The sequence below is a fragment of the Oreochromis aureus genome, linkage group 14 (genome assembly GCF_013358895.1).
Source record: "Oreochromis aureus strain Israel breed Guangdong linkage group 14, ZZ_aureus, whole genome shotgun sequence".
Taxonomy (NCBI): Eukaryota; Metazoa; Chordata; class Actinopteri; order Cichliformes; family Cichlidae; genus Oreochromis; species Oreochromis aureus.
This window is the reverse complement of record NC_052955.1, coordinates 7,695,209-7,718,983: the sequence shown is the minus strand read 5'-3', so window position 1 is coordinate 7,718,983 and position 23,775 is coordinate 7,695,209. Positions and strand designations below refer to the sequence as shown.

General features: G+C 36.8%; 1 protein-coding gene across 1 annotated transcript in view; it reads right to left on the bottom strand.

Moving 5' to 3' along the window:
• The window catches only part of cntn5 (contactin 5), a 105,624-nt gene extending 85,153 nt beyond the window's left edge, over positions 1-20,471 (bottom strand). Inside the window, exons 1-2 of the mRNA XM_039622456.1 lie at positions 20,429-20,471; positions 20,183-20,329 (exon numbers count right to left, since the gene is read on the bottom strand). The gene's annotated coding sequence lies outside the window, so the exon portion shown is untranslated. The remainder of the gene's footprint in view (positions 1-20,182; positions 20,330-20,428) is intronic.
• Positions 20,472-23,775: the final 3,304 nt, after the last annotated feature.

Here is a 23,775-nt window from a genome sequence, read left to right as displayed (position 1 = left end):
GACATTCAAGCCTTAAACTAAAGTAGGTAACTAATAGTAGTTGAGCTTAAAAGGTGTCCAGTCTCCTCAATGCTTAGGTCTTTCTATATTAGTGCTAAGCAGAGTATAATAGCGTGTGGTAAACACAGATGTTAGATGTGATGCTGTTAGTAGCAAAAAGCACTATGATTTTTAAATTGAGGCTGTAATTGAAGTAACTGAAGACCCTGCCCCAAATAAATAAACAAACAAAAGGAAACATCCTGGATGAGTTGGACTAGCTGTGCAACCTCTGTAGGGTCCAGGTGCTGTATCGCCTCATGCCACTAGTAGCTAGTCACACTGACCCGAGCCAACTGCTCAAATCCTTCAATTTTTTTTTTTTAAATCAGTGTATCAAAGAAGGGTTAAGTGACAGCAAATAAATACTGAAAATACTCAAAATTTAGACTTCAAATGAGAAAATTAACACGTTCATGTTTTTCCATCACTCGAAGAACTGAAATCGCAGTGAATACTTCAAACAACCATGTCCACACAGGAATAGGAATTTGCTACCAATCATAGCTGTTAGCGTCAGTGTTCTTAGGTCTGATGAAAATCAAATGCTGAGGGAGAACAATGAATTTTGAAAATGTTAATGTCCAGTTTATAACCAATAGTAGTATGGGGTATGTGTTTCTCTCATTTCATGTCATTTTAAGTGCTTGAGTGCAGCTAAACTCAGCTGGGTTTCTGTTTCATTCATTTGCATCTGTTTGTCTCTCCCCTCCGCTCTTTCCTTCTCTCCTTAATACAGCCGAATTCACAATAAACCTGTTGTCATATAAATATTTCTTTTCTGATCCTGTGAACACAATGAAATATGGACTTTACCACAGTCCATTAACCACAGGAAAAACTGCTAACACACAAGCCACTTGCCAAGCTGCTACTCTGTACAGCTGAAATCTGGATTTTGACATACTGAAAAAATCTTCATTCACATGTTTAAAAGAATGACCGTGTTGAGAAATTTGCCAAATTTAAAAGCAAAATAATCAGTCACATTTAGAATAAACACTTATTTTTCATTCAGGCCTGTGCAGTCTACTCGTGAGCTGCAGTGTTCCTATTGGCTGGTCCTTGCTGTTCTTCCTTAAATGAACTGTTAGAAATGCAAACCAGAGTACCAGTCATGTTTCAGAAAAATTAACATTTACATCATTATTTGTTGCAATATTAAAAATATACGAGAAACTTCAATTGTGTATTCTGGGGACAGATGAGACTAACATTAATATGTTTTAAAGTGGTACAATATGTGGCATTTAACCAAAGGACTGCATTAACTGTTTGAGTTATACCTATTTTTTTTTAAGTAATTAGACAAAGACAGTTTGAAATATAACACTCTAAATACATAAAAAATAATTTTTATATAATATCAAAAAAATATCAATATAAAAATAAACATTTTAATCCTTGCAATCAATGACTGCTTGAAGTTTAGATCCCATGGATATCACCAAATGCTGCTTTTTTCCCCCAAAGATGCTCTGCTAGGCCGCTTCACTGCAGCCAGCAGCAGTTGCTGCTTCTTTGTGGGTCTTTCTGCCTTCAGTTTTGTCTTCAGTAACTGAACTTATAATTGTTCTTTGCAAAACCCTTGGGATCCTTTTGCAGTAAGCTTATTTATTTATGGTAACCTGATCAGTTTTGCAGCATTGCAGTTCTTTTAAATGTTTTTTGACAAAGTCTAATATGACTTTTTTGTTCTTAATGTAAAAATAGTTTTCACCTTGCTATAAAACTGTTTCTTTGATGAAGGACTCTCTAGATTGTAGAATTTGACAGTGAGTGTAGACTTGGGAAATTGTCGTGCAGGGGTTTTTCTTAACTAACTTTAGTTGTCTTTTGTGGTCTTTCAGGCTTTTTGATATTCCTGAGTTCTCCAGTAAATGGTAAAATGGGTTCTAATATAGCGCTACAGTACTCACAATGCTTATACAACGTGCCTCATTCACCCAGTTACACTCAATTATATAAACACTTTTTATTCTATGCTTTTTAGGGGTTACCTAACTTGGTGTTAGTATCTTGCCCAAGTATAAGCAGTGGGATGCAGACTGGAGCAGCCAGGGATCGAACCAACAACCTTCCAATTAAGAGATGACCTGCTTTGCCTCCTTCACTTGCATCAACATTAACAGTATGTTATACTGAGAGTTGCATGTGGCTACCAATAAGTATAAATGTGGCACTAACGTCCAGAGGTTTCATCAGTTTACCTTCTTCATTGAATTCAACCAACTGTCCATTTACGTTTGAGCCTCTGCCAATGGGGGACTAGAAAAACAGCTGTAATTTCTGAACAGTAAACCTTGTTTATTAATCTTAAATCTTCAACTTAAAACAGATCACTACTGTTTGCTGTAGATTCCACTGTATACAGGGCAAAATTAGAAGGAAAAAAATCTGTCACTACAAATTCTAATCGAGTGACACATTGTAGGGTTTATTTTACAATATAAAGCGCCTTGAGGCAACTGTTGTTGTGATCTGGCGCTGTATAAATAAAATTGAATTGAAATTGAATTAATGGAACTAGGCTTTTTGTTTTTTTAAAGAAAGGCATATTTTTTCCACTCTAATCAGTTTCAGCTTCAACTCAATCTCACGTTGATGGAGAAAGGTGTAAATTTAAAAGCAACATGAATGTTCCTAATCAGTGTGCTATTGTTTTTGATTAGAACTACACGCGATATGTATGGAACAATAGTGCTCATGAACATTCCCAGAGATCAAAGATGACATCCTGGCATTGCAAGGCTTTCTCCACTGAGTAATAATAATGTATATTTCTAACCATAATTTACATTTTTTTTATTCTATTTTCATTTCGTGGTCTTGAGGAAATCAAAAGCGGGAATCTATGCAAATGAAATGATTTCAATGATAGTTCACAATCTTCTTGCAAAACCACTTGTTATTTCAATTAATTCATAAGTATGACTAGGTGTTTTTCCCCCCCCTTTTTTTTAACGTCATAATGTCTGCTGCGAGCAGCTGCAGTTAAGATGTAGTAATTTGCCCTGTTAACATACTGGCACAATTCCATAAATCAAAAGTTGGTATTTACGAATATTTTTGCTAATCCGTTTTATATCTATGCTATGCCCCTAAAGTCTCAATAAGCTGCTACCTCTTGTGGTACCACGGGTTTATGTGAAATCATGATTAATGCAACTAAAGTTATTTTGGTAGTTCTGAAATCATGACCACAACACAAAAACATTATTTCTGCCCGTTTTCTTCTCATGCACAATTACAAAGAATAGCTAGATTTTACTAAAATGAATTTATGTCTAAGAATCATGGCAGTTGAGCCCCTCTCCAGCCCTAGGACTAGCCTTTAGGTTACATGTAAATGTTATTTAAAAAAATCACAAATTTTTAAAAGTAAAATTCAAGCATTTAAATGTCACTCTGCATTTGTTCTGTACACATTTTTTAATCAATTTAATTTTATTTATATAGCACCAAATCATAATGCCTCATCACGCCTCAAATTACTTACTTTATGTGAGAATGACAAAATGTCAGCTTTAAAAGCTATTACTTTTATTACCACTAATGCTACCACCAATAATGATAACAATAATAATAACAACAACTAATAATAATTATCATCCAGCCTAATAAAAATGCAAAGTATGCTTGGAGGCTCACCTCTTAAAATGTTTTATTTTAAATGAGCACAGAGGGGAAAAAATTAAAATTTTAAAACATTTTTATAATTTTGTATAATTAAAGAAAAATGTCTTACATTTATTTTAAGAAAAAAATTAATTTGTCAGAGCTACACAATACACGTATGCATATGTATATAATTTGTGTACACACACACACACACACACACACACACACACACACACACACACACACACACACACACACACACACACACATAAAAAACTCTTAACTGTTATTTCTTTATATTTTGCTTCTAAAGAGCCGCATGTGCACAATGCATTATTATGCATAGTGAAATGGAAGTATTCAGGTAAACCTTTAAGCTTTGCTATTTTGCAAAGTTTTATGTTCTAATATACTCAACTGGCGTTTTAAAATCCTACTGTAAAAACAAAGTAGATGTTTCCATTACTGTCGAGTGACATCAAGGTAAGAGGTACTTCACGTTAAACTGACTTCAACAGATTTGAGTTCATTTTATCCTGGCCTTTGGCACTGAAGTGTCTGTTTTTAATGAAAAAAGCAACAGCTTTCTGTCACTTGATCTGAAATCTGAGTGACTACTTTACATAACAGATGTACAACTTCTTAAAAATAGAAAACTGCACTCCTGTGAACACTCCTATTACCCTAACAGACTGAAAAAGGCATAGAATTAATAGATTGTGATAAAGCACGCCGAGTCATTCTGTTTCATCCTGACTTCACTAGGTCTTCCCACACACAATTATCTCTTCTGTACATTTTGTTCATCCTTTCTACCACCTAGCATTGCTTTCTGAAGTCTCTGGCTGCCACTATTCACCCCTCAATGGTTTTAATTGTCCCGATGACCTCAATCAAAAGACAATTACCAAAGGGAAGAGGAGCACAGGCAATTATTGTCTTCACCATGAGATAGTGCACACCTGAATGGAGCTACCTCCTTTCACAGTGTTAAAATTACATGTGCTGCCTGGCTGTTGTGATGAAAAAGGGAGAATTAAGTGTGTGCCTGAAATACTTATATGTCCTTAGAGAAGACTGAATCTGAGAACATACTGACACTTTAAAGCCAAATGAGAAACGTGGCACACATATATGAAGACATGTAAAAGAATTCAGGCCCAGCTAAGATGAGTTGTAACATGGGATAAGAGAGGCATCAAGCATACAGACATTTTTCATTTTGACATTGCCTTCCTATATTAAGTAAGTAGCTTTTGGGTTTTTTTTTTTTTGTTTTTGTTTTTGTTTTTGTTTTTTTAGAATTTGGCAGTCTGGTGATAACTATGCAAATAATCATTATAGTAAAAATGTGATACATTCCACAAACTTACATCATCATGAAATGAATGCACTGAATGTCAAAATCCACCATTGTTTTAAAATCAGTGCAAAGATGCATACTGAGGCTGTTGAAATGTCTTTTTTTGGACTGAGAAAGCAGTAAGCTGCAAGTGGTTATCGTCTCTGTGGCTGCTGGGATATACGGAAAGCAAAGAGTACCATTGTTTTTTTTTTTTAGAAGAAGACTGACAATGTATTCTACATATTTAAAAAAAGTTTAAGGAAAATATATTTGACAAAGTATAAAGTTAAACTTAATGCAATACAACCAGTACAATCACATATTATTCCTATATCGTATTGTGGCAGATAATCATTGTTTTCAATGTTATTTTAATGTTGGAGTTACTACAGAGCCCATCTAGAGATTAAACTGACCTTTAGCAGATATTTGCCAGGAAGCACGTAGCATCATGAAGCCTGCCAAGTAAGGCAAAAATCCTAATCAGGATTTCTGATCTGGATTATTTAACATGGGTATTCACAATCAGCACAGTAGTGCAGTGGTAAGTACTGTTACCCCACAGCAACAAGGTTTTGCTTCAAAGCAACCTGCTGGCTGGGGGCTTTCTGTGTTGAGTTTGCATGTTCTTCCTGTGACTGTGGGATATTTCCCAGGTACTCTTGCTCTCTCCCACAGTGCAAGGACATGCTTGTTAAGTTCCCTGGTGATTCTAAATTGGCCACAGGTGTGAATCTGAGCATGACTGGTTGTCTGTCTGGGTTCTGTGATGGACTTGCAACATGGCCAGGATGTACCTTGCACCTCACCCTGTGACTTATCCCACTCACCTGCCTCCCCATTATGGATAGATGGATGAATGATTCATGAAGTTAACAAACATCATTAAAAGGGAATGACATCAAACTTTAAATATATAATTCAAATGAAAAAAAAAAAATATGGAAAACAAAAGAAAGAATGGAAGGTAGTGGGGGACAATAGTGATAGTTAGTTAGACACTAGCTATGCGTTTTATTTTTATTTTTTTTTTACTATAAAGCATGTCCTGCAAGGCCAGCCATCAGTCCCTGTTGAACTGCCTTAACTTCAAATCTGCAAGTACAGATGGGGCCAAAGAGAGCCTCAGGTGACAATAGACCCAGGTAGATCAACATGGCAGCTACAGGCTGAACATCACAGAGGCAAAGCGAAAGGCCAGCTGTTGCGCTCCACGTAAAGCAGTCTGGATAAAAGACCCTGACAGATCCAGAGGCAAGAGCAATACATGTAAACATTAAAAATCCGTCCAAAGGTTCACACACAGAAACTGAGTTTTACTTCATGAGCACATAAGGACACATGCATGTTAACAACCATTTCAATATTGCCACATTCATGACATCTCTTTAAAGCAGGCACCATTTCTAAATACATTAGTGTTCAGACTTTAAAACAAGCAGGTTGTTTTCCAATTCAACAGCTTAAAGTGGAAAGTTTTTGTCATTTTGTGGTTGGCAGACTATTTTATGAATTTGCCATCTGTAATACTGCAAAACAAGAGTAGAGTGATAATGGTAAGGACACCAGAATACCTTTTAATGTTGTGAATGATGTGTTAACCTCCAGCAATAGCCTGAATGCCAACACCTGAGTCTAATCAAGCCAACTCTAATCTGGCTGACTGGATCAAAATAGCACCTGGTGATTTCTTTTTGCTGCTCTGCATAGGCCTGAACCACCTCATTTAGTTCATTACAAAGAATGGTTATGTGGGTTTTCTGCCAGTGTATTACAAGCCCAGTGGGAGACCAGTCTTAAGTTAACATCCCTCAATTCAAAGCGCCAGGGTTTTAGGCAAAACCTAACCATTAAAGTTGCTAATGTACCATATTAGCCTTCTGGTCCTGTTAGCCATTTTGACTCATATATACACAAATTGAGAAAAAAAAACTACAAAGTAAATGAAAAAGTAAACAAAGAGCTGTCTACAAGATATATTTTTATTTATGTAGCAACAACTAAAACATATTAAATTATGTCCACCAACTAATGTAGGCTAGATTATTCTTTGCTATTTGAAAAAGGTCATCTTCATCCTGGTGAAAACCTTTATTCCCCCCATCAAAATGAAAGCTGAGTCATAAATATGTTAATTTCCTTCAAATAAGCCTGTTGCTTCAGAAAGAACTGTTATAGTGGCAGGGTAAACCCTTCATCGTTAAACTGTAAGACTTGAAAAATTTGTCATGTTAATGATTTTCAACTCAATTTTCCAAAAAGATATACTCTCTGTGCATTTGAAATGTATTCCCCTGTCTCCCACTTCTCTAAGTGGTGCACATTTCTCAAGGGATCTTTGAACATGTCATATTTATAAGTTTCAGTAAGATAAAGAGAGCCTGTTTTCTGTTTATCTTTTTGCTTTTATGCCAGTAACTTATACTGATAAAAGTCTTGCTTTAGTTCACACTATGTTTTTAGCAGAGAGGTGAACAACAAAATACAAAAACATTCAAGTTTTCTTTGTGAATTCAGTCAGTGTGGTGCTTCTTAAGCCTTCTATTAAGAAAGTAAAGCAATTGAAAAATGTAAAGCTTTTTTTTTTTTGGCTGAGGTTAGTGTGAATGATTATATTTAAGAAAAAAAAACATCAATAGTGTCTAACCTTGTAAAGGATGTATTTCATGAGTAAATGGCCCTAACAGCATTTTGATCTCCAGTTTTTTAAAAAGCATTCCCAAAAGGACTTTTAAATCCAAATCAAACTGCAAAGTCAACACATTTTAGAATAAACAGCATAGACACCCATCAACAGATCTTCACAAATTTTCCTGAGGAATGCAAAATGAGTGTTCAACTATATATTAGTTGAAAAAGTTACTATTTTAATGTAAAATACACCAACCCTGATGAATGTTGGAAATCTGGTATCTTATCTGAATTCCAGCTCTACCATCCATCTAGATGACAGTATAACAAAGGTCATATTGAAATAGTGCCAAGGACTCATTTTAGCCCTGAATATTTTAATTAGCGCTGTGCTATATCATATCATCTGCAATACTACTGGTATATTTCTTTAAATTTAAGTGTAATATCACAATATCAATAATATAGTGCTGCCATGTGTTTGTTCCCTAGCACACATGATAATCAGTCAGGTCTAGGCACATCTGACAGTGAGAGCCACATGGTAGCCTCTCATTATGATTTAGTAAAAATGGAGCTACTTCAACAACCTCCTGCAAAGCACATTACTAAAAAAATGCAAGAATATTGTCCTTCATTTTATTTGCACTAATAAATGCTGCTGCCTGCAAGCTGCAATTACTGATAACATGTTGGCAAATTTCCTTGAAATAGCATGATATCATTTTGAGGCTATATCGCTCACCCCAAACTTTAATTACTGCTTTCAGTTGTTTAGAGTTGCTGAGTCGAGACAATCAAGGAGACAGCTGAACTCTAAAAACTTTTAAAACTTCTTGAACAAAAAATATGTCCAATTAATTTTCAAGTTCATGTGTATTTGTATCAAATGAATAGCTAGAAACATTTGGTCAACGTGAGAAAAGTAGTAAAGAAAAAGCTCACTGGTTCTGTTTCATTACAAGTGTCCACCAGCAGATTGGGGGGGGCATAGAGGTCACATCTCTCCTGGATGTGAAATGGGTTGTGGGGCATATCATTCCATGCTCAATAAAATCCTAAGCACTGCAGATCTGCAGATTATGCACTGTATCTTGGTATAAATTACATTTTGCAGTTGTTTAACTGCTCTAATTAAAATACTTTCTCTCACCATAAATTAAACACATTTCAAGCGTGATACCTTGGTATACCAAAGGGCATAATCTCTTAAAGCATCTGGTTATGTTTAGTTTTTTATCAGAGAATATATATGAATTAATCAGTTCATTCTAACCTTAAAACACCGATAAAAATACGGCTTTGCAGACACTGGCTGGCACTAAACAATCCAGTACCCAGAAATATCCCTCTTGAATATCCCTCTTTTGTTCTGCTTTTTGGACAAAGACAACTTGTTTTAACCGTTTTGTTAAAAATAGGCTGTGTGTGGATATATATGTGTGTACATAGTGAGGGAAACATCACCACATTTACATTTGTTTACCCTCTGCACACAGTTTTGCAGTATCATACAGTTGGGCAAGACTGCTTCATAAACACACACGTACACAGACACACCAGTATTGAGCACCTGAAACTTTGTACTTCAAATTTTCCCTGGCAGAACCACAGTTTCCATGTGTCACACAATTATGCTTTAAATGAGCTCTATTGAAAATTGAGATTTAATGAGTATGTGATCTGGCACAGAAGGAGACTGTCTCAAAACTAATTGTTGGATCTCTAGAGCTCAGGTCTGCACAATTAACGCATCCACTTGTATTGTTAACAACAAAGTAACAGGGTACATTTGAATAAAACCAACTAAACTAATGTGTTAGTGATGTTTTATTCTATAAATTAGTAGCTCTTAATAAATGTATGAGAAGAAATATACAAAACAAAGGAATTTTGTTGTAAATTCTTTGTTGGTACACAGATAATTAGAGGTGGTGCATTGAAACAGAAGTGGTTTAAATGGATTTATCTGCTAATGGAATGCTAAAAGACAAAAAGAAAAATAAAGGAGAAGCTAAGATGAGCTTTTTATCTAAAAAATCTTGCTTTGATGGTACAATCTCTGCAATTTAGCCAAAATGCATTTAATCAAGATTAAAATTCATGTTTGGGATTATGTTAATTTCTGACTGAATGCATACAATTAAGCAGAGATGTAAAGTGAGTGGTGGGCAGGAAAGAGGAATCCAAATATTAGATCTGTAATGTGAAGTAAAGGTCGCTTCCAACATAGCAATAATGTGACCTGATTTTCCTCGCTCAAATCAAGGGGCACAAGTTGCTATGGTAACTATAGTGTGGTCCACAGAATGGAAGCTGGTAGTAAAGATGCTTTAAAAAAATCTGCATTAACAGTCTGATTAGGAATAACTATTTTTTAATGTGTGGTCAATTTTGAAGATTCGTGACTTGAAAATGAAAAACAACAGCTACTCAAACATAGCCACGGGTTTCTTCGTCATTCATTCCCAGTCTAGTTCTCAGTGCAGTCCCGTGGTAACATTTATGGCAATGATATACACACCTAATTAATCCTCAATTTATTTAAATCTGATCTCAACAGTCCAGATCCTAAAGTGATAAAGTGCTTTCGTTGTTACTATGGAGAACAATATACTAGTTAATATAAGCAACTAAATTTCTATTTGGCATAATTTCTTTAAAGTGGGATCACTAATCACAATGAACAAATTATAGATAACAGTTCATGCAAATTTGATTATGTTGCACCAATGAAACAGTGATTCAAAAATAGGTTTGCATTGTAGGAAAACCCGAGGCTGATGTTAGAAGATGACCATGAAAAATAATCAACATGATTAAAGCATTTCAGCCTTTGTCTTGGCTACTTTGAAAACACAACAGCTCATAATAGTTTGAGTTTTCTACAAGGCTACACACACACACACACGAAAACACACCCTACTTCCAGATAATCAATTGTACCCTGTATACAGTCTATATAAACAATGAATTTAACCACTTGGAATTGCCCGTCTGCTCTATTTTTTTTCCTTGATTCTCTATATGGACAACAGTATCGGGCTGCACATCTTAATATCAGAATTCAGTTTTTTTTCAACCACATTGCTAAAGATGTATAAAATCAAGCATCTAACCACGCAGTCTCGTTTTCCAAACACTTGTGAAAGTCTGAGTTGTTCTAAAGAGCCTACCGAGGTTCCTACTGTACAAAAGTCATCAGCACTCTGCTGACTCAATAACTGCCTCCTCTGGCATTAACACCAGCAGAAATACTGCACTGGGAGCTTCATAGCCTACCTTTGTCACCGTCACTAACTTTTCTGAGACATGTTACTGCCAGCAAATTCAATATACGCTCATATTTTTTGTGAAATAGTACAATGTCTGAGTTTAAACATTCAATATGTTTTTAGTTGGGACAAGGCCATATTTACCACTGTGTAGCATTACCTCTTCTTTTAACAACGGTTGGTAAACATCTAGGAACTGAGGAGACCGGCTGCTGGACTTATGGAAGAGAAATCTTGTCCTATTCTTGTCTGATATAGGATTGATTCTAACTAATCAACAGTCCTGTTTGAAATGTGTTCTGTTGGTGAAAGATCTGGACTACAGGCAGGCCAGTTCAGCACCCAGACTTTTCTATTACAAAGGCATGCTGTTTTAATAGCACTGTCTTATTGAAATATGCCAGGGTTTCCCTGAAAAAGATCAAGATGGGAGTATATGTTGCTCTAAATCTCATATTTATCTTTCACCACTGTGCAAGCTGCTAATTCCATAGGCACTGATGCACCCCCTATTGTCAGAGATGCAGTTTTTACAAAACCGTGCTGATGATTAGTCTGATGGTTCCTCTCCTCCTTAGTCCAGAGAACGTAGTGTTAATGTTTTCCAAATGAAAAAGGAAAAAAAATCAATTAGTTTGTCCAAAGAACAGTTTCCCACTTTGTCTCAATCCATTTTAATGAGCTTTGACCTAGGGATTCTCTTTTTATGTCCAGTCATGTTACTCACCGGTTGCCAATTAACCTAGTAAATAGCAAAAATGCAGTAACAGCTTCTTATATTTACCATTTACTTCTCCAGCCTCCTGCTGTCCCGCTCCCAACTTATTAAAGACATGTTAAATTCCAAATGAAGCAATGCTTTTAATAAACTGGTATTTTGGTGGGCTTCATTTTTCAGTCCTAATTATTGCGTACTATTTTGTATTTGAATACCATTACAAACCAAGCTCATTATGAAAAAAACTAAACAAATGTCCAAAGTTTTAGAATCTAAACTCACCGTGTAACGTATATAAACATCAAATGATTGCATTTTTGCAGAAAATTCATATTAAAAAACGCACAGTGGAAAAAAATCAAGTCAACAACATTCAGTTCTCAGGGGAAGGCAGCAACAGGCAGAATTGCATGGTTTGATCAAGGAGCTGAAGCTGTATCGTGGGCGCTTTCATACGTATTTCAGAATGTTAGTGGGGCAGTTTGAGCTCTTCTTGAGACAGCTGGGACCACATGTGATTTGCAGAGAAATAATTTTAGAGAGCCGATTGACACAGAGCTGCATCCAGCTGTGTTTCTGAGGTAAAACAGTAGAAAAATGATTGCCAAATGCAGTTGTCAGATCTCTTTATTCGGATCTGAAAAATTGACTTTGGTTCAAAAAAACAAATGCTGCATATTCGTCCAAAAATATGCCGCCACTATGAACAGCTGCATTAGGCATAGGTGAGTCTGATTTCCACGGATTTCACACGTCTGTTGTGTAAAGGGCTTTACCTGATTGCAAACCAGTCGTGAACTATTGTATATATCCAGCTCCAAGTGTAGTTAAAACACTGTTCTGTTGCACTCACAATAGAAAAAAAAGACTTTAGTGAAACAGAAACTTTAGTCAGCTCATTCACAACCAAGAGAGTCTGCAGAAGGTAACTCACACAGATTGTCCATGTATGGGCTTTTTGCAGACCTGTGCACGGTGCCTGTCGCCCTATTGCACTTACTTTTTGCAGTCTTTTTTTAACTTTTGTCAGACACAGAAGTCAACTGTCTGCTGACAAAGGTATCTTGGGCTCACAATGTTTTAAGGCTAAGGCTAGTGGTCTTAAAATATACATGAATGGTGAATATTCTGACTGCTGCATTACTCTGCTCACATATACTATATTTTAATATAGTACATATTCCCTTTAAATGGTCATTGTTAACATATATTTATGTTTCCTTTTATCAGATAATGCAAAAAAGGAAATAGTACAAGAAACATGATCCACTGAGACTATAGTAATAACCAGCAGACACATCCAAATCAAATTCAAGCTGCTGTTTTGAAGTGCTAAATCCAGATTTTATTACTACAACATCTTCTGATCACTCAGACAGACAGTAGACTCACATACATACAAAAAAAGACATTAAATGAGGAAAAAGAAAAAAATAACAATTTTATATGCACTCTTTTTTCTTTTAGCACAATGCAAAAAAACCTCTACTGAGTTTTTAGTGATGCTAGTTGCTTTTCTCTCCTCTGCTCTGATTTCACCACTCCAGTTGTTTTCAGTGTGTGCTCCACTCCATGTTGAAAGTTCATCCTTTCCTCACCCACACAGAGTGAGAAAATAAAAAGGAGATACTACTCGAACGTAATGTTGCTCGAATTGAAGACTGTGTGTTCTCTAATTGTAAGAGCAATAAAAGATTTCCAACAAACAACACTAAGCAATGACTCTTTCTCAGGCTTGTCTTTGAAATAAAGAAACAGGCTGAAAATTCCTTCACTGGACTGTATTACGTTTTATAATAGCTCTCCGCATGTCTTTAAATTTAGGTTAGCTTAGGTAACGCAGAAAATTAGATTAGACACTCTGAGGCTTGATTACAAATTAATCTGTTTACCACAGAACAGTTTGTGGTAAGTAGAATAAGACTTGGGAAAAAAAGAGAATGGCCCTTTAAACCATTTGAAACCATCCCATAAATGTTTTCCCTTTGAAGCTAAACTAATTCAATTACCTAGAAACTGTAGATCTAAGTGTGTGTGTTTCAGACCAGAGATTCTCTCCTGCACAGCAGATGTTCTACGTACTGTAGCTGATTAATTACAAGCCTTCAGTTGCCGAACAATCGGAGTTGCTTATGATAAGCTAGAATGAGAATTACAGTCAATAATTGTAGAGTGGTACAGCTTAGTGAATGTTCTGAACTTTTTCAAAATAGGTTTGGCCAGTTTTATTTTCACAGGCTGCACTTTTGGCATTTTCATTTTTGTGTAGCCCTCCCTTTCTGTCACATCTCTCATCAATCTCCCATTATGTTAACTGCAGCATTCATTGTTCTAACAAACAATTCAGCAGCCTCTCACCCAGTGCTCAGAGGTTGCCTATCTTATTGTTTTATTAAAAGCATAAAAGCATTATAATTTAAAGACACATTAAGAATGGATAACTTTGACTTGTAAATTAAAATATAAACCATATAAATTAATTGCACATATTGAAGTAATGGTATAGCTACTGTGAAATGCAGGAAAGAAATGAAAATGAAATCAAATGCAAAAAAAACAAAAAATAAAATACTTAATCTCCCTTGTATTTTTTTCAGTATCATTATAATGCTTCTCACAGCAAGCTGACAGCTGATATCAAGAAATGGTGTAAACCCAAACATCAGCATTCACAACACAATAGCAGCTTTGTATAGATGCTTCATAGAACAGCATCCTTTCTTTTATTTCCTGTAAAATGCATCAGTGGGTCTGTCTTATCCCAACACCTAATGAATCCTCACATCATCCTAATATCCTAAGACATTTTACTCTTATTAGGTCTTACAAAAAAGCCCTTTTTAACACCATGGATACTATATACTAAAGTGTATTCAATTTCCTTCTTTTACCTCACAATCCCAAGATCATTGACTTTACCTAACATGTTTATATCAGTTAAAAGTCAGGTATAGAAAATGAAAATCACCTATGATCAGGTCTTGCCCATTCATATGAGTACCATTATATCATAGCCTAACAAAACAATACTTCAGAATTTATGCATTCATAAGGATAGAATAAATTCACTGTTGCTGTCACAGGAGACCGAATGGTGAGGTACTGCACAAGACAGCTAAGCACAACAGCCTTCTCAGTTGTTTTCCGACAGATTCCTCCATACACATTTCATCTCTTGGGAGAAAGAGGCATGAGAGTGGAATATAACAACTCAACATGAGCCTGCAAGATGCAAGAAAGGTGACCCTAAAACACTCTATTCTTTTAATGGACACCATTCCCTTGGAAAAATCCCCACTATTAGGTTGATCATGAAGGAGCAGATGCTACGAAGGACTTGACTTAAAATATGTCCAAGAACTACTGAGGTTACTGTTCTGGAAAGAATATGTCTGCACTCTGAAAGAGCTGACAGTAACCTGCAATTAGAATTAATGGTGTAAACATGCATATAAAAATACAGCACGAGTCAAACAAAACTGTTCTCAAGATGATTCCTCATTTCCAATCAAACTTTTACAAGAGAAAACACAGCACATAAAAACCGTTAATGCAATAACGAGCTAGAAAACAGCCGTTAAGCAACAGGGCCTAAAGACATTTTCACTAGGGTTAAAGATTAAAATGTGAAAGGTAATTCGACCTAATTATGTACAAGACATGATTAAAAAGTTCAGAGTCTGTTACAGTTTTGCAATAACTGAGAGCATCACGCACATTTAATAGGTGCAAGCAGTGTAGAAGGGGACTACTTTGAAGGGGGTGGCGCTGGATTACTTTTATGGGCGCGGTCTCAGGACTTGTGAAATGTTACATTAAAATCACTGGTCTCTCAATGTTCCTTTGATTTCTATAAACACTGCTCATGCTCTCCATGTCTTTGGAGGTAAGACTTATTAAGATACCACAGGAGTAGATATGGAGCTGTAAAGTCTGGTGTGAGCTCCAATGAATTTTAAGTGAGGTGTAAAAAATTGCCTCCTAGGAATTATTTGGCGTATCAATGCCCTGCTTGAGGTAATGAGAAACAAAAATTAAATATATAACAGAATAAAAAAGAATGCAAATGAAGTTATGAATCTTAGGTAACAATAACTTATTATGCCTCAAATTCTACTGAAGATTATACACATACCTTGCAAGCAACCCGTTTTTGTCTATCGTTATAACACTTTTGATGCAATTCCCAATCTGACAAACACAAACTTGTTTACCATTTACATATATTTTTTTAAATGTTTTTATTTATTTATATAATCACATTTTACTTTCTTTCATCTGAAAGTCAAAAGTGTCACTAAATTCAGCTAATCTTTCATTTTGTACTATCAGCATGATGCAGATATAGCCTTAGACCCTGTACTTGACTCCCATGAAACTGCATAGCCAGTTTTTACACCTTCATCTCACTAATCTGTCTAGAGCATGAGATTGTTAGACGTTTGGAAGATAAAAAATCAAAGAGTGTTGTGCTTCATCATGGCCCTGGTAGATAAGGCCCTTTACTGTCACATAAAATCAGGAGCTGCCTACTGAAAAACACTCCATCCTCGGGCTATTCCCTACCATCACCATCATCACTACTCTCTATACCATCTCTGCAGATACTTGGTGTTCGCTTCACTGACAAAGTCCTTCCTTACACCTATTTCAGCACGCGAGTAATATGTTGAGTAAAGGGTGCTACTGTGCAGATTTCATCAATGAAGTCAAAAGGTTTGCCTTGTTGCCCCGATAATCAACTAGATTTACCATTTCAACTAATGAGAGCCCCATATTTTGAATTACAAGTGTGTTCCTGTTTTCATTTCAACTACTACTTCATAACCACGTTGCTTTGTTTCAGTTAATAACCTTTAACACTTTAAAAGCACATATTTAAGCTGTGGCGCAGAGGAAGCCTGCAGGTATCTTCAGATCACTTGCTCAAATTAAACACACTGAGGACAGCCCAAAGACAAATGGATACCAGGGCAGCATAATTAACCAACCTGAGGCTGTGGGACATATTAGCAAACCAAAATAAGTTATTTTAGCCATTCTGAAAGCAGTAGAAATCAAGAAAGGAAAGCCCCAGGTTGATGCAGTCATGTCACTTGTGTTAATTACACACTGCTAACTCACACAATTGTCATGGTGCGTGGTGTTTCTGTGCAACCTGCTGGCTGCAGCGCACGAGTCAGATCAAAGCAGCGACGTACATACGAGATGAAGATACGAGGCTGAAGGATGCAAAACTGCACTCAAATTAACAGTACTTATTTTGTTCACACACACACACACTTTAGCATTGCAATGTCAGTGCGACTTAAGATTGTCTGTTTGACTCATTGGACATCAAATCCAAGTCATTCATAACAGTGACAAGTGGATGAGGGTGCTGAAAGTCAGTCTTTCTTACACAGATGCTTCTAAGCAATTATATAAATTAAGTTGTCAGATGGGTCATGAGGGATGTTTGTCTTCCAGGCTCTGCTAGACCAGCCTGCCTTACAAACAAAGTGCTAGATAGGAAGACAGCCAAAGAGGAGTTTGCCACTGTCAAGATTACCAACACTTCTTAAAAGGAATTTCTTTAATCCAACAAATGCGTGTCATCTCAAATCACTGCATGGAAATATTCCCAGGGCCTACATTGTTAGTCACGATTATGTTTTGAGGACAAAATTAAGCCCTTGCATCCTCTGGACAGTGAAAAACATGTTGTTTACATATTTGAGGATGCTCAGCAATTTCCTATCACTGCCTCACTGCGCTTTTGTCACCATAGAATAGCTTCAGAGTGCTCTATACAATAAAGCGGGATATAGTGTGATACCATATTATCCTTTGAATAGCTTTGCTCACAACACTCTACAGGGACATGTTGAGCGCCACTTGTGGACATTTTTGTCCGTTTTCACTTTATTAGTTGCAGATTTGTCAGTGAAAATAGGATTCCCTTGGGTGGTGAGACAGTTTCTATCCCTAGCCTCTCTCTTGTCACTGCTGATATGCATTTTTTTTCCGCCCAAGTGTCCCAAAGGCCTTCACCAGAGTTGTCGTTTCTAATTAGCCATACCCTAAATGCGTGTCTGTTGGCCCATGTCAATAGTCATTTAATTTAGGAGGATGGGGCAGCTGTAATATCAAGACATCTTTCATTTCAATCAAGGTTAGCCAATTTACTCATTTGCATTTCATCTCACACCTGCCCCATGTGGATTTACAAACATTTTAAAGCATGCGCTGCAAGCAAATAACTGATTTACATATGATAAAGATGGGGGTAACCTCTAATTCGTGCCAAGTGAAACAAGCACAGCTGTGCGTTCCCTCCACCTTTCCCCCTGATATGCAGGTGAATCTCCTTTTGATTGCTTCATCTGGTGACTTGAACTATACATCTCTTGGTGAGATGAGCCATTTTCAGATAATCTTAGGAAATTAAACCCAGCAGTACAATGAACTGATATGGCAATCATTTAAGCACATAGGGCTTATGAAATATAGATATATATCTATAATAATATTAGGGCAAATTATAGGACATTTGAAATCACAAGCATGCCTCCAAGTTATACTTCCATCATTAAGTCTTAATGGATGCTCTATTACACTAACAGAAAACCATGATAGAGCTACACTGTGATGTGGGTTATATTTTTGTAACACTGCTATACAGTTTTAGAGATATAATTCAAAGATATTTAGCTATTGGTGTTAAATTTGACCTATATTTAGGTGAGGTTTCTGTTTTTTACCCTTTTTTTCAGGGTGAAATATGGAAAGCTTCCTTGAGTCATAAATGCTCCACATTTGTTAAAGTGGAGCATTGTCCTCATGCTGAGAGTGAAATATACCAGTTGGAATCAGGGGGAAATAAAACAGAAAGCCACTGCTGTAAGAAAACAAAGAGACAAATGGTTTTGCTGAATTTGCCTGAATTTTTTGACATTGTAGCAAAACTCCATATTGACTGCATCCATGTTGCAAACAGTGTAGCTCTGCCACGGTGTATTGTATGTGACATAGGCCACAGAGTTTAGAACAATTGATGAGGCAAGTCAGAGAGAGAAAGCTACTTTTCTTTCAGCATATCCCGCTCTCACATACACAAACTATGTATGTAACACGCTGGGTGTCAATAAAGCGAATGCCATATATTTCACAATTTTACAATTTATGGAGTAAGAACAATTGTTTTTGTTTTTTTTACTGTTGGAAAATGTCTGTCTTTTTCTTGAGCTTCATAGATACATGCTGCATATGAACATCTACCACCTTCAAAGCAGATCTGAACATCTGCTACTATATGTCAGCTTCTGGGAGCCACTGAAGGATGCAGACAAAACTAGTTTCTACATTTTTAGAAAGAAAAACTGTTCCAGAGGTTCATCATTTAAAACTTTATGACTCTTAAATATTGTATTGACATACTTAGTGACTTTAAATTAGAAATTAGCCTTAAAATATTACAGTGCTGTTTCTTAGTGCCTCGGAGTGGCCATGCATTAAAAATGAAGAAAACCCCAAGCAGCAGGGGAGTTACTGACAGCAGAAAGACCTTGAAAGGGTGCATTTTCCTTTGACAGACTTAATTCCTTCTGCCACCGCTTGGCTAATTACTGTCATTGAGAAGAAAGTCACGCAAACTTCTAAGGGGGGGGGAAAAAGAAAAGAAAAGATATCCTAATTGAGTAATGGCTTAATAATAGCCATTTCATTTCTGTGCATCATCCAAACACATCAATAAGACCAAACACAAGTCTGTGAGCCTAAAAGCCACAGTGGACAACCAACTGTCACCAGCGCACTTAGACCAGAGTATTACACTTTGCATTCAACGCAGCCAAGCTGCAAAATTAGAGTTTGGGAAATCTGCATATCTCTGATTGGATAATTCCTATGGGTCTACTTGCGTGGTAAGTGGTGTGTTAGAAGCCTCCTGTTCTCTTCTAACCTAAAGATGCAATCCCCCCTCCAAAAATACAGATCTTCTCCTGCCCTCACAGTGCAGCTCTTTTTCTTACACAGAACATTTAATGGACCCATTTGAGATGCTAGAGCTCAAATCCACTTCTTAGTCATGTGCATTTCAAAACATTTTTTTCTTTTTAAGACTGCTGAAGCTTTACTGTAGGACACCGCTAATTTGACTTCAAAACTGAAGTCATTATTTCAGCTACCTCCAGGCGCGATGAGCAGCTGAAATGGTTCAGTTTGACACTTTGTTGTGTGTTTTGTGCATCTTGAAACAGCTCCATCGCCCACATGCTTAATTTTGACTCTGTTCACTCTTTTGGAAAAGGTAGAAGTTATTGAAGCAGCGTGGTGAGAAGTAAGCAAAGCGGACAGTCAGGAATCTAAAATGCACCCCCCAAAACTATTCAGCTCCTTACAGGTTTTCATTTATTTATTTATTTTTATTTTTTTCATGGATATCTCCAGGCTGTCATCTCCAGAACTTGTCTCTCTTTAGACAACCCGCGTTCGCTCTTACAGATCCAGCTCTACAATCGATAGGAAAAATAAAAGAAATGCGAGTAAAGTAAAATACTTTAAAATACTCACGGAAATACAAAAAAGTCGTCCTCGGTCTCCGAGTGATAGCTGCTGTGGTAGCTGACCCAAACGACGGAATGGCAGCGGTTATATCCAGTGAAGTCCGGGTCCTTCTCTCTGCCGCTCTATGTGGTTAGCCAGCGCAAACAGCACATCCTTAAGCACAAACAGCAGTAAACAGGTACACTTCTTTCGGTCTCGAGCTCTTTACCCCCTAGAAGCGTGAAAGCTCTTCCTCGACTTCGGGGAGCTTACTGGAGGTGCCGTGCGTCGTGCTGGACGTAGCTTTGGTTTCGTCTCTTCTCTGTCAGCCTCCACCGCTGCAGCCGGCTGAGGCTCTGTCTGCAGCGCAGCATCCCATCTCACTGGTGCTGAGGAAAAAAAGGTGGCCCTTAGTTAGTTATAAGGAGTGGCATTGCATCAGTGCATTGGGTTCTGCCATTGTACAAAGATCTTGGTCGGAATATGCGTTTCTATCTGCTGGTCCCTTTGATGCTGAAGTTGATTAAGTGGGGGAAAAAACCTGCTTTGTAAATGGCTGAATATACCCCCTCTTTTCAAGAGTGCGTATATAATGCTGACTTGGGTCCCCCCTTTTTGTTCATTACTACATACACGTCTACAGCCCCATTAACACATGTGTGAGGCACTGATAATTTATTAAAACTAATTTTTTTTATATACATTTCCAGTCGAGTCTTGCTGCTGAATTTTCTCCCCATTTTTAGCCTGTTATGAAATATGACAAAAAATGTTTTTTATCGTTATTTATAACATTCACTTTGTTGAGGTAATAAGCAATAAGCAGCTACTGTGGCAAATGGCTAACTTTGGCTTAGCATGTTTCACCAATTTCGTAGATGTTTTAAATATAAAATTAACGTGAAGTTTATTTTTCCATCTTCATCAAACACCTGGTGTCCCGCTGTATTCATTTAAACAGGAACATTTGTTACCTGTTAACTTTAGTGTCTGAAAAGTAAAACTAATGCAGAGGCTCTTAAAGCTGCATTTTTTGTAATGACCAGCAGGTGGAGATTCTTCTATAGAGAAGTCTTTGTAGATGTCGATAGAAAATTCTCTCTTGATCTGTCAGGTTAGTACATTCATGATGAGTTTATGAAGTCAGTCACATTTTTTCAAGTCTTATTTTATACTCCACAATTTACATTTGTGAATTTAGGTCATATTTAGAGCCCAAACTGATGATAAAGCAGGTTCAAGGATATGTAGTGTTTCCTGGTTTTTCCCTCAGATCCACACCCTTTGAGGCCAGATTTTAAAACCATATCAATAGTAAAACTAATACTGAAACTGAAAACAAAAATTAAAAATTGATTATTTAACCCTTGTGCTGTCCTCGGGATTCCCATATACTTGTTTGCCATTCACCTACGGGTCATTTTTGACCCGAGGACAACACTAAGAAAAGGTCTGAAGGTGATGTTTGACTCCTTGTCAAGGGGACTGTTTGACAGGACAAGTGTTTATTGATGATCATGATTGACTTCAGATCCATGCAGACTTCCCGGATCAATAGGCTTTACTACCTCACTGAACTTCAAAGTAAGATCAGGAGAATCCTTTGGTGGAAAAGAGTGTTTGTTTGAGTTATGTCAGGATAAAAAGGTGGGATGTGTCCTCGCTATAAAATTAAACATGGTTCCTCAGTTCATTTCTGTGCAACTGCTTCTTTTATGCTCTTTTCACAACCTAAAATTGTAGTTTTTTAAGACTTTATTATATTTTTATTAAATGAACTTTATTTCTATATATTTATTATTTAATTATAATGTTTGTTTTTCTGCATTTAAAACAAGAAAACATTTGTGTGTCATGTGACAGCATCCCCACCCTCTCAACAGAACATTAATGGTTCTAGACTAGAGAGTATAGATTAGTGCCTTCTGTTTCACATATCAGTTACTTAGCTCATATTGCCACCCTCTGCTGTGCGTGTTTGACTGACAATATGGAGCTAACAGCCTATCTCTATCCCCCATCATTAATTAAACAGTACCCATGAGTGAATGCTCTTCCTATTGCACAATTGATCCATTCTGCTGCTTGTAGCTCTTATCAGCTTTTAGATCACATCTTTTGAGAAGAAGTAGTTTAAGGGTCCTTTTTACAGCTTTACTTGTTGGCACTTACATCGTTTAGAGAGCTTTCCTGATAGTGTACATTATGAATTGTCAGAAGATAAGCCCATTATATTTCGTGTGTACTACCTTAAACATCATCATTTTAGAGCTCTACCTCCGGTCACTGGATTGTTTTCGATGAGAGGATATGAAATATCAATCAGTTAGTATTTTTCAGGGTTGTATGAACAATATGCTATTATGGTTGTAGAGGAGGCCCCTTGATCCAAAGTTTGATAGCAATACAAAAGGAATTAACTTTATAAAGAGCGATGCCTCACTTTTGAATCTTACCCAAAAAGCACAAAATAAAGAACCTGTAACTGACAGTAACAAAACCACACATTAACGGTTTACATAATCATATCATAGAATTGTTTGGATTATAAAGCAGACCATAATGGCTGGCTTGGTACCGCTATACACATCAAGGTTTTGACATAAAAATCTGCCATATTTCCAGTGAGCACGTGTCTGTTTCTATTGTGTTGTAGTGTAACTTATTACCCTACTGCTTTCTACCACCACAAGTTAAACTTATGCCTTTTTTGTCAGTAAAGAGGCATGTATATGTTGCAACTTATTTACAGCTATGGAACAAACACGCAACATTAGAATGTTTGATTATATAGGAGGAAGGAGACATTCAGCCAATCTTTACAAACCTCAGCTACTGATAATCTGTTTTTGGTCCCCCATTAGCATCACTCTAATAGAGCTGTTCTTTTCTTGAGTAGACATTTAGGTGGTAACCAACTGCACACACATAATTTTCATATGAAATGTAATTACAGCTTAGGGGGACAACATGACAACATGCTGGCACTAAGAAGACAGCCATGCCATGTAATTAGAGAGGTGGTGTTTTGCAGCAAGAAAAGGATTAAAAATTAGAACCTGACACACATGTCCCATGATTTGCGTGGCAGGTTGTAAAACTTTCTTAACTGTTAAGCTAAACTAATACTGGTGGGTTAAATCTGTGAGTATAGCGCCACATTGCCTTCTACTTCCAAATACAATAATTAACTTTGATGTGGACTTGCTCGAAGCATGTTAAGCTGTGAATGATGGATTTAAATTGTTTTGGGCAGATTCCTGAGGGGTTTCACTCACTCTCATTTATGATTAAGACACATGCCAGAGTACTATAGCTGTAAAATCAACAGCATGGCTGGAACACGTCTCTGATCAGTCATTTCACTTGGCAGGACCTGTTCTTTACATAATCTTCCTTCCTTCAAGTCTGTCTCTTTCTGTCAGTGCTGGAGTGAACACTTTCGCACTTCTAACATTGCGAGAATGTGACATCTGTGGTTTGTAGGGTGGTATGTGCTGTTGCAGCCGACTGAATCCTAATTTCCCAAGAAAAGGCTAAGGAGATGGCTATCCTCAGCATTTGGACTAGCACAGCAGTATCCACGAACAAAACGTCTTAATTTATCTTCATTACACACT